The sequence below is a fragment of the Euleptes europaea genome, chromosome 18, assembly GCF_029931775.1.
Source record: "Euleptes europaea isolate rEulEur1 chromosome 18, rEulEur1.hap1, whole genome shotgun sequence".
In the NCBI taxonomy this organism is placed as follows: domain Eukaryota; kingdom Metazoa; phylum Chordata; class Lepidosauria; order Squamata; family Sphaerodactylidae; genus Euleptes; species Euleptes europaea.
The window spans coordinates 12,721,502-12,734,240 of NC_079329.1; positions in this window are offsets into that span (position 1 = coordinate 12,721,502).

Sequence of the window (12,739 nt, forward strand, 5' to 3'; positions counted from 1 at the left end):
CCTGGTTTACTCTCTACTTAAACTAGACCTTGTTCCTTTCCCAGAGGAAAACAGAAATCCTGTTTCTCTTTGCCCTTTTGCTCTTGGTATAAGAACATAAGAAAGCCGTTGGATCAGACCATTGTCTCCTCCAGCATCCTGTTTCCGACAGTGGCTAGCCAGATCTCTCTGCATGCAAAGGCCACTCCATTGTTTGTCCCACAGTGTATGGTATTCTAAGGTATATTGCCTCTGGACACAGAGGTTTCGTTTGTCCAGCATGACAAAAAAGCTGCTGATTTGGATTATGCTTACATGTATAGCAGGCACTCTCTGCATGCGAAGGCCACTCCAAGTTGTTTGTCCCCCAGCATATTCTAAGGTATATTGCCTTTGAATATGGAGGTTCCATTTGTCAAACATGACAAAAATGCTGTTGATTTGGATTATGCTTACATGTATAGCAGGCACTCTCTGCATGCAAAGGCCACTCCATTGTTTGTCCCACAGCGTATGGTATTCTAAGGTATATTGCCTCTGAACACAGAGGTTTCGTTTGTCCAGCATGACAAAAAAGCTGCTGATTTGGATTATGCTTACATGTAGAGCAGGCACTCTCTGCATGCGAAGGCCACTCCAAGTTGTTTGTCCCCCAGCATATTCTAAGGTATATTGCCTCTGAACATGGAAGTTCCATTTGTCAAGCATGACAAAAAAGCTGTTGATTTGGATTATGTTTACATGCATAACAGGCATTCTCTGCACATGAAGGCCACTCCAAGTTGTTTGTCCCCCAGCATGTGGTATTCTAGTGTATATTGCCTCTGAACACGGAGGTTCTATTTGCCAGGCATGACAAAAAATGCTGTTGATTTGGATTATACTTACATGCTTAGCAGGCACTTTGCTTTAGCCACATGGCATGTAATAAAAAACATCTTATTTGTTAGCAGTTGCATACCTGAGGAGAGGGTCCGGGGTGGGATGGGGTCACTATTATTCTAATTTCCCCTTGGCACAGATAGGGCAGTTGGAGGCTGAGAAAAAATTATTTTAAGTCATTCAGCAAGCCTTTGACTGAGCAGAGAGCTGAATTTATGGAACGATCAGTGAACAGGCTGCTTTATAAAGCAGCGTAAGCAAATAAGATGCCCTCTTGCTCCAAGCAACTTACATGTGCTCCTCATGTGATGCCCCCCACTGTGGCCAGACCCCCCCCCCCAGAGTGCCTCACTTCTCTTGCCAGCATCCAGACTCTTCCTGCTCAAACCCTTCTCCTGCAGGGCCTTGTTACATGTCAGCATCTGGACAAAACTTTGGGTCAGGCCCTACCATTTATTTAGCTATTTATGGCTCGCCAGGGTCTCAGGCAGAGGTCTTTCACATCGCCTACCTGCCTAGTCCCTTTAACTGGAGATGCCGGGGATTGAACCTGGGACCTTCTGCATGCCAAGCAGATGCCCTACCACAGAGCCATGGCCCTTCCCAAGTGGCCACTTTAAGTATCCAGGGCTGTGTTCCCTTTCACGCCCTGCCAGATGAAATCCAATCAATGAGTCACATTGCAGCTCATCGTATTGCTGACTCACCAGTGTGTGTGTGTGTGGGGGGGATAGAAAATAAACATTTTAGATAACCACAAATCGAACAGCGAAGACCCTGATAGCAGAAACATCCACCGGCGGAAAATGCCAATGGCTTTATGAAGTCAGAGTGCGATGGAGGTTATCGAGTCAGGATTTCCTGGGTCCTCGGTTGCATACTCAAGATTATTTAAACTTGGGTGTGTGTGTCTGCATTTTTTAAAAGGTATTTATACCAAACTGCAGTGACTTGTAGAAAAACATGCTGCAATAACTTTACTGTTTCTCCTCCCCTGATATTTAACAAACACATATTTAATACGTACTTAATAATTTTATCCTCCGCCTTCCTATTTTTAAAAAATATTGTATCCCTGTGACTGATTAATTTCTGTTCTCTAATTAACATGTTAGTTTTTTTAAATCCCCAAATATTTAGCTGCACTCGTGGTACAATTGTTAGATCATTTCAAACCACTTTTTATTAGCCTATTTGGAACAGCCTCCCCCTGAATAATGTATTGATAGTCCCCAAGTTCCATAGTACCATAGGGCCATCGTGGTGTAGTGGTTAAGAGCGTAGGGTTGGAGCTGTGGAGTCTGATCTGGAGAACCGGGTTTGATTCCCCACTCCTCCACATGAGCGGCGGAGGCTAATCTGGTGAACTGGATTTGTTTCCCCACTCCTCCACACGAAGCCAGCTGGGTGACCTTGGGCTAGTCACCGCTCTCTCAGCCCCACCTACCTCACAGGGTGTCTGTTGTGGGGAGGGGAAGGGAAGGCGATTGTAAGTTGGTTTGATTCTTCCTTCAGTGGTAGAAAAATCCAGCATATAAAAACCAGCTCTTCTTCTTCTTCTCCCCCCCCCTCCACAGACAGTTGTAGTCACAATTTTCTTAGAAATATCTACATGTTAGGACCGTTAAACCATAGGTGAGTGTGATTGTCCTCTGTGATTCACCATTAATTTAAAGCAGCGGTTCCCAAACTTTTTGAGTCATGGAGCACTTTTCAGGAGAGAAATTCGTCACAGATTAGTAATTTTCACCTAGCGCCTATATACCAAACCGAATGACAGTAGTATTTTTCTTTCCAATCTCTTAATGGAGCACTACGAGATGCTTCGCGAAGCACCAAGTGCTCCGTGGAGCACAATTTGGGAACCCCCGATGTAAAGAATTCACGCATGAAAGGAGTGGCAATCCTCCCTTTTGTTAACTTTTAACAAGAAGGATTGAACAAGTTCTTGGAGAAATCTGTCAAAGACTATTAGCCAGGAGAGCTAGAATTAGAACCTCCATGTTTAGAGGCAGTGTGTCCCTGAGAGCCAGATCCTTAGGACAAAGAAGAAGAAGAAGAGTTGGCTTTTATATGCCGACTTTCTCTACCATTTAAGGAAGAATCAAACTGGCTTTCGGTCACCTTCCCTTCCCCTCCCCACAACAGACACCCTGTGAGGTAGGTGGGGCTGAGAGAGCTCTAAGAGAGCTGTGACTAGCCCAAGGTCACCCGGCTGGTGTTGGAGTGGGGAAACAAATCCAGTTCACCAGATTAGCCTCCACCACTCATGTGGAAGAGTGGGGAATCAAACCCGGTTCTCCAGATCAGAGTCCACCGCTCCAAGCCAACGCTCTTGAAGCGATGGGTGTCACCTTACTGCTTGGAGTTTCGGGAGGCGACAGTGTGTTAGACAAGGTGGCTTTCGATAGCCCAGTTCTCGTGCTCGTGCTCACTGTGTCGACGCAGCACATTTCTTTTCAATGCGTCATCTTACCCATTTTAAATATGTCATCTTAAGCGGTACCGATAAGCCACAGTCACATACCGATCTGCCCAGATATTCTACCACATCTGATCAACCCGTTTCAGTAGGCGTTGAAGGAGATTGTGGTCGAAGGGACGAGACGGCAGGACGGAAAGGCACAGAGGCCGGTGGTGGCTTTGGGCTAAGGGCCCAAGCTGTGAGCCTCAGGGTTCTGTGTTCAAATTTCACCTCTGCCGTGAACTCGCGGGGAGGTGCTCTTCCTCCATCTCAGCCCTCTCATATCTATAATAATTAAAGGGTTGTTGTTAAGATCACAAGATAATTTATGTGACCTGTATTTCTAGTGATGTACAAGAAGAAGAGTTGGTTTTTATACCCCACATTTTCTCTACCTGTGTGTGTGTGTTATGTGCCATCAAGTCACTCATGGCGACCCTATGCATCAAAGTCCTCCAAAATGTCCTGTCTTTGGGCGAAAACGCATGGTTGCTTTATCCTCCTTTAATCCCTGTTTTAGCCAGGATCGAACGCACATTAAGTGAAACGCATGTGTTCGATCCTGGCTGAATCCTGGATGAAACAGGGATTAAAGGAGGATAAAGCAACCATGCGTTTTCGCCCTTTGACAGCCTTGCTCAGATCTTGCAAATTGAGGGCTGTGGCTTCCTTTATTGAATCCATCCATCTCTTGTTGGGTCTTCCTCTTTTCCTGCTGCCCTCAACTTTTCCCAGTATGATGGTCTTTTCCAGTGAGTCTCAAAGCGGCTTACAATCGCCTTCCCTTCCCCTCCCCACAACAGACACCTTGTGAGGTAGGTGGGGCTGAGAGAGAGCGGTGACTAGCCCAGATTCACCCAGAAGGCTGCATGTGGAGGAGTGGGGAATCAAACCTGGTTCTCCAGATTAGAGTTTGCCGCTCTTAACCACTGCACCACGCCGGCTCTCAAATGTGAGTTAAGCATCCTCTCCATGGTTTGAGTTAGTGGAAAGTGGGGATAATGTGAGAAAATATAGGATGAGGAGGGCAGAAAATTTTTCCTGTTCTTCAGTGGTATTTTTACTAGGGGCAGTGGTATCATTCGAACCTTTCCTCTCAGGTATCAACCAACCTTTGGCCTGTCCTGGACAGGGAACTAGAATGGGGGGGGGAAGGGGTCTGAGAGGCAGCTTCTGGGAGCACATGAGGCTGAGTTCATGCGTGTTCATCTCTTGAGAGCATGCACTGGGGTGGGTTACCCTGACCTGGATAGCCCAGGCTAGCTCAATCCTGTCCGATCTCAGAAGCTAAGCAGGGTCGTCCCTGGTCAGAATGTGGCTGGGAGACCAAATGGAAGTCTGGCGAGATACCGACTAAAAATGACTGGATAAATAAGATGCTGGAATTGACAGAGATGGCGAAACTGACAGCTTTGATAAATCCGAATGATAATGTACAATTTTGGGGGGAATGGGAGTCGTGGAGAATTTACTGTGAAAATCAATTTTTAATGGGACCGTTTAAAGGATATTCTTTGATTTAATCCCTCTCATACATTTTGTATTATGGTTACATTAAGGTACAGAATTAACAAATTTTAACAAGTATATATTAATTAAATAATATGTGGATTAATTTTGTTAGCAAAAGTATATACAATTTATTTTTAGATGGAAAAGAGTGAGGGGGAAGTCTTTTTAAGTTTAAATTACTATTATTTTTTGTTTTTTACTACTTTTATCAATTTTTTAGTAAATAGATGTTGATGTATATGTTGATATATTAAATGAAGAAAATAATTAAAAAAATATTTTTTAAAAAAGAATGTGGCTGGCAGACCACCAAGGAAGTCCAGCTTCCTGACACAGAGGCAGGCAACGGCAAACCACCTCTGAATGTCTCTCGCCTTGAAAACAGCTGGGTGGTTTTGTGCTGCTCTTATGGTGCTGTCTTTTTTTTATGGTCTTGGTTTTTTGTGTTGTTTTAGACTTGAGCTGGTTCCAAAGAGGCGGCACGCAGATTTTCTGAAGAAAGTGATATATGGATATTGCTGTGGTTAGGTTAGGGCTAAGGAGGGTTACCTCCCATCCTTCTAGGGTTGCCAACCTCCAGGTGGTAGCTGGAGATCTCCCACTATTACAACTGATCTCCAGCCGAAAGAGATCAGTTCCCCTGGAGCAAATGGCCACTTTGGCAATTGGACTCTATGGCATTGAAGTCCCTCCCCTCTCCAAACCCTGCCCTCCTCAGGCTCCGCCTCCAAAATCTCCAGGTATTTCCCAACCTGGAGCTGGCAACCCTACGTCCTTCCCCCTGTAGTAGGGTTGCCAAGTCTCTCTTCGCCACCGGTGGGAGGTTTTTTAGGTGGAGCCAGAGGAGGGAGGGACTTGGGGAGGTGAGGGACACCAATGCCATGGAGTCCAATTGCCAAAGCAGACATTTTCTCCAGGTGAACTGATATCTATCTGCTGGAGATCAGTTGTAATAGCAGCTGTTACCTGGAGGTTGGGAACCCTACCCTGTAGTCTCTCCCCCCATTTTTTCTCTACTTTACTGTTGTTATTTTTTTTAAAAATGCTCTTTGAACCTGGTACTCATAACCGGAGATAAAAAGATCTTGACTCTGAGATTTATGAGTCTGGAGGACGACCTCCGTCACCTCGCCTCCCGAGCCTTGACAGATCTCTCTCCCCGTCTCCACTAATCTGGCCCAGGATCTTTCCTCCTCCTCCTCCAGCCTGTTCATTCCCAAATTCCACTCCTCCCTTCAATCCGCCATCCTGCTCATAGCCTTCATTTTTTTCTGTTCATTCCCATCACCACATCAATCCATCGACACTCGCAGGCCCTGCCCGTCTCCCCACCCGGGGCCTGTCTGCCTGCTCTTCATTTGAGTTACTTGAGAGAAGAGTCCTGCTAGATCAGACTCAAATTGGGCAAAAACGCACGGTCGCTTTAGCCTCCTTTATCCCGTTTCAGCCAGGATTTAGCCAGGATCGAAGGCATGCGTTTTCGCCGAACCTGCGTTCAATCCTGGCTGAATCCTGGCTGAAACAGGGAAGAAAGGAGGCTAAAGCAACCGTGTGTTTTCGCCCAAAGTTCCACTTTACCCCGTCCGTGTTCAGTCTCTCGCAATGGCCAACCAGTGGTCTTCAGGAAGCCCACAAGCAGGTCATGACTGTTGACCCTCTAGGAGCTAGTGTTCAGAGGTATGCTACCCCTGAACATGGAGGTTCTATTTAGCCATCACAGCCAATAGCCACCGACAGCCCTAATTTCCATGCAGATTGTCTTCAAAGGTTCGCTCAAAGCCAGTGGTAGTAATAACCTTTGCTACATTTTCTCACAGTGCCATTTACATTTTGCAAATTAATTAAGTGAAGAGCTTTCTTTTGGCTGCTCTGAACCTCCCGCCAGACGATTTTGTGTGATTCTCAAGTTCTAGTGTTACAGGACAGAAACTTTTTATATAATGTTAAAATAACCTTGTAAACTTCTCATGTAACCCCTCTGCAACTTTAATTTGGCTTTTTGAAAAATAAGTTATTGTTAGATTTCTAAAGAGAGGCATTTCTAGGGCCTTTCTACAGGGAAGGGCCGCAGCTCACTGGTAGAGCATCTGCTTGGCATGCAGAAGGTCCCAGGTTCAATCCCCGGCATCTCCAGTTAAAGGGACTAGGCAAGTAGGTGATGTGAAAAGCCTCTGCTTCAGACCCTGAAGAGCCACAGCCCGTCTGAGTAGACAATACTGACTTTAATGGACTGAGGGTCTAAGGCAGCTTCATGTGTTCATGTGTTCTTTGCCTGAAAGCTATGCACTCTAATCTGATTGAACAGTGCAGAAGGAAATGTATTTTGTGCATGCTCAGAGGCACACTCAATCTGTATGGTTCACTGCAGAAGTAAATTCTAGAGCAAGTTCTTGGCTCGCATGGAGACCTCGAGGCAGGACTTAGACTGGAATCTGTTTTCATGACGGGCAGTGTGGTGTAGTGGTTAGCGTCAGACGAGAATCCAGGTCTGAATCCCCACTCTGTCATGGAAGGTCACTGGGTGAGCTTGGGCTGGTCACTCTCGGCCTAACCTACCTCACAGGGTTGTCGTTATGAGGCTAAAATGGACGAGGGGAAAACAATGTCGTAAGCAGCTTTGGCGAAAAGTGGAGTATGTCGCTAGCTAAATAAACATCTGTCCTCATAAATCCCAGTGCTCATAAATTGGAAACAATCGAGAGGAGAGTGCCTTTGGGGATGTGCAGCATACCTTTCCTGCCTCCCGCACATCGGGATTTTGTGGGCAGGCCTCTCGCCCTAGAAATTAATTGCTGGGCCTTATCAGTCTGATCCATTTGTTCATCCCAGTCTTCAAAGCGTGCCTCTCCTGTCTCGGTCGCCCTTTCTGACTTCTGCGTTTGCATAGCAAATGCAGGTGCTGAGTGCCCAACAAGATGCAGGCTGTGTGAAGAGAGCACTCCAGATTAAAGGGATGCAAATCTGTGGAGCGTCTGCAGCGGCCCTGCTGATCTGGCATCGGTTGGCATGACGGGCACGCTGCGTCCCAGCAGCAGCGTTCCTGTTTTTACAACAGTTTCACAAAACCTCGACAACCCCTAAAGGCGATTGGGGTTTGCGAGGAGGGGGACTCATTGCGGGCTGAGAAATGAGGGAGGCTTTCATTTCCTAATGCCCGCCTACCCCTCGGATCTTTCTCCCCCCATGCCGTATTTCGGATGCGCCCTTCTAGACCTGGAAATGCTGCCCCTGGAATGCCCCTAAACCCCATGAACCCCCCCCCCCAAAGTACATCCTTACGCTTTCCTACCACTCTTCTGTCGCCTTCTTACCATCTGGCTGCCAGCGTGAGAGCCACCGCGGTGTAGTGGTTAAAAGCGGTGGTTGGAGCGGTGGAGTCTCATCTGGAGAACCGGGTTTGTTTCCCCACTCCTCCACAGGAGCGGCGGGTGCTAATCTAGTGAACCAGGTTGGTTTCCCCACTCCTACTCATGAAGCCAGCCCTGCCCTGGATGGCCCAAGCTAGCCTGATCTCGTCAGATCTCAGAAGCTAAGCAGGGTCAGCCCTTGTTAGTATTTGGATGGGAGACCACCCAGGAAGTCCAGGGTTGCTGTGCAGAGGAAGGCACTGGCAAACCACCTCTGATAGTCTCTTGCCATGAAAACCCCAAAAAGGGGTCGCCATAAGTCGGCTGCGACTTGAAGGCACTTTTCACACACACACACTCATGAAGCCAGCTGGGTGACATTGGGCTAGTCACAGCTCTCTTGGAGCTCTCTCAGCCCCACCTACCTCACAGGGTGTCTGTTGTGGGGAGGGGAAGGGAAGGTGACTGTAAGCCGGTTTGAGTCTCCCTTAAGTGGTAGAGAAAGTTGGCATGTAAAAACCAACTCTACTTCTTCTTCTCATTGCCTCGTTTGATTTTCCAAATATTGGAACCTGTGGCACAGGCCACTTCTGTTCCAAGGCCACATTTCTTTCTTTATTAGTTTGCATTGCTACTCATTCGCTGTTCATCCACCTCCCAGTGTAGCTTGGTTTCCAAATGCTATGAATAAGTCCGGAAGTTCAGGAATGCCGGGAACTTCAGAAGACGATGCAAAATAGTTTTTTTTTAAAGATTCCTTTCTCCTTTTTTTTCCTTGAGACAATATTTGCTTTGGCTTCTGGATTCCGATCCCTCGGTTGCGTTTGGGGGCTTGCGTCTATTTTCTTTTTTGACTGCACGGTTTAGCCGGAGCTCCTGACATCTTTGGTTTCATCTTTTTTAATGCAGGTATAAATAAATAAAAGATCCCGGGACGCCACCCAAGGAGGGAGGAGTGTAGGCGTGTGACGGAGGAGAGGCTACAGGAAGAGAGGGAGTGTGAAAATCGGACAAATGAAAGGAGGGAAAAAGAGGAAACTTTCCGGGGATTTCTGAGAACTGCCAGTGGACTTCCTGGACGGAGAAGGGACAGGCTCCAACTGTAGCAGCGGCCGAGAGGATATCAAGGGGTGTTTTTCTGCGCGGCTCTGCTTCTTTTGGCACGACCTCTTGGCAGAGGCTCCTGGATCAGGGCGACTACAAAAGCAGGAAGCGAAACGGGACGGTCCTGTGAGTCACCACCGAACCGCGGAGAAAAGAAGGCTTTTTTTCGGAAAGGTGAGTTTGGCTGGCTTGGCGACACCTTTCCTGCAGCTGGGATGATCTCTGGCAGGGAGAGCCAGGCTGCACGTCGACTGCGCGTGCATGCATGTGTCGGGGACGGGGGTTTTGTGCGCTGTGCCTGTGGGGTCAAGGAATAGGGTCCACTGGGGAGTCTCCGTGCACTGGGAGGGCGAGTGAGTTCTCTTAGCTGAAGGGGGCAGCAGGAGCCCCAGGGGGAAGAGAAGGGATGACCGCCAGGATTCTTCTCTGGGACTGAGGAAGGGGCTCTCTCTTGCGGTTGGGCAGTGTTTGGGGGAGGGTGGGAATCCGATGGCAGACGCTTCTCGGGCGGCACTCCTGGAAGGGGAGGGGAAGTAATTTTTATGCGATGAGTTGGAGCCGAGAGTGGTCAGGGCTCGGCGTCTCCGAAAAACCTTCGAGCGAAAAGCGCCTCCGGCTCTCAGTCTGTCTGGTGGGAGGAATGAGCGGGCGGCTGTAAATCATACAGCGGCTGGGCTGCGGCTGAGGAAGCAGCTCCCCGGTCAGAGAGCATTGCATAGACTTCTTGGCACATGTTTTCCCCACCCCAGTTCCAAAACTCCTGCTCACAGGTAAGCCCTCCCCTCCCTCTGCCCTTTTCTCGATCCCCCTCCCATGGGCGGCCTGTCCCCCAGATCCCTCTTCTAGGGGAGGGGCTGCGGCTCAGTGGTAGAGCATCTGCTTGGCATGCAGAAGGTCCCAGGTTCAATCCCCGGCATCTCCAGTTAAAGGGACTAGGCAAGTAGGTGATGTGAAAGACCTCCGCCTGAGACCCTGGAAAGGCGCTGCCAATCTGAGCAGACAATACTGACCTTGATGGACCGAGGGTCTGATTCAGTAGAAGGCAGCTTCATGTGTTCATGTGTTCCCCCTTCCTCTTGCCAATGAACCAAGGGGTCCTGGTTCCCAGCCCACCAGGTCCCACTTCCTTACCAACGACCCCCTTCTCTGCTTTCTCTGTCGTACCCCGCAAAGATCTTAACCCCCTTCCAGTAAGAGCCCAGGAACTCTAGATATCTCAGCTCCTAGAAGCCGCGTGTCGCTCTCTTTGCACATATGCTGTCAACAATTTTGGCCCGTCGGATTCTGAGCAAGAGATCTGTGGCTTTACTCTCTCGTTCCCACCACCCACCCCCAATCATTTCCTTAACTCTTTTATTCAAAGGACTTCATTTCATTTTTTTTTTTTTTCAGAAGGAAATTCCGTCACTGTCCTCCGGGGCCAGCAACCATATCTGTCATCCGCAGAGCGGGGAAACGTGGAGGGGAAAGGGAATAGATATTTTCTCCCAGGAGGCTGCGGAGTTAGCTTGCCTGGCTCCATGCCAGGGCTGAGACGCCAGCGGTTCCGGCGCTCAGCTGTTCCTTGCACCGCACTAAGTTACTGTGCATGTGTTTGCATGCAACCGGCGCGTGTTTATTGTGCATGGTCCTTGTGTCATCCACGAACGTCTGTCGTGGGGTTTTTGTTGCGTTTCTCATCCCTTACACACACCAAAAACATCCTTGTAAGTAAGTTTGCAAAGAAGGAGGCTGCCCCTTCTCCTGTATAAGCCTCCTCACTCTTTGGGATCTGGAGCACAAACCTCTCAACGGCTTCATTATCAATCAGAGGGGGTCCTTCTTGGCATCCACTCACTACTTGTGGTATGGACTTCCTCTAAAGAAGCCTCACCCTTCTAAACAGGCAGTTTATCTTTTACGGTGGATTTCCTGCCATTAATGAGCCTTCTGATTTTTTAAAAAATTGATTTTTTTTATGGGCTGTAATTTTTTATAGGCTGTGTTGTAGCTGGCCACAGGCTTGTTTTCTGGGTGATTGTTTTCGTCGGTCTATTTGTATCTTCCTTTGAGCGTCTCGGGCAGAAACAGGATGCTGGACTAGATGGACCACTGGTGTGCTCCGACATAGCAGCTCTGATTGCAGGTTATAAATTCGCGGGGGGGGGGGGATAACCATTAGAGCCCACAGTCTTTTTTTTTTTACGAACCCAGCTGCCCTCACATACCTGTGCTGTCGTAAAAAAGAAGGAAAATCCACAAACGTCTGTAAAGTGTCACTGCTTGATCGCCTGGAGGCGATTCTGAACTCACCGTGATCAAGCGAATGGCTTTTTGCGGGCCTTTCGATGCCATCCCAAGTAGAGTGGCGCCCGTCTGAGCCTGTTGACTTCAGTGGACCTGGGAGGGTGGAACTCTGCTTAGGATGGCGCTGTGAGGGCAGTTTCTCCTGCGTAGGGAAAAGGCCATGCTTCATCTCTACCCCCCACCCCACCCCGTGTTTCTGGGGCTGTTCTAGTTAGCGCGTGGAATTTGGCTTCCTGTCAGACACTTAATAAATATCCCCTGTGCCGCGGTGACTAATTATAGTGTTTTCCCACTTTTGCTCCAAAGGGCTGGCCCCAGGTTATCCAGCAAGCACTGTTTAAGGAAAGAAATTCGGAGACTGTGTCGCTCCATTATAAAGCATGCCTTCACCATTGTGTGTGTGAAGTGCCGTCAAGTCACAGCGGATTTATGGCAACCCAGTAGGATTTTCAAGGCAAGGGATGTTCAGAGATGGTTTGCCATTGCCTGCCTCTGCGTCACTCACGACCCTGGACTTCCTTGATGGTCTCCCATCCAGGTACTAGCCAGGACCGGCCCTGCTTAGCTTCTGAGATCTGATGAGATCAGGCTAGCTTGGCCCATCCAGGTCAGGGCCCTCCGCTATTACCTTTTCTTTGAAAAAGACATTTTCACCCCTTTCGCCCCCTTTCCCCAAATCCTCTATTGATCTGATACTGGGGTGTATTTACTTAACGTTACCTGGTGCGCGCTGTACTGGCACGCTGGTGCATGCACCCAATTAGAATAATAGAATCACAGAGTTGGAAGGGACCACCGGGGTCATCTAGTCCAACCCCCGGCACAATGCAGGAAATTCCGAACTACCTCCCCAACACACACACCCAGTGACCCATACTTCATGCCCAGAAGATGGCCAAGGTGGCATCAGCTGTGCAGAAGTACCCCTCTTGGTATCTCCCCCTTCCACCTAAGGTAGGACATCTTTGCAGGATCAGGGCAGCCGTTTGTTTTGTTTTTTTGCAGAGCACGTTCCGGGGCCTGCCGTGGCACTTTCAAGAGTAGCAATGCAGCCAGGTCCTCGCCCGCAAAGAGCTTCCAATCTTATATTTGGACAGTGGTGGAAGTCGGAGAGAAGAGGGGAGGAATGGGTGCGAGGCTGGGGGGACAGGGCTAAGCTGGCAAG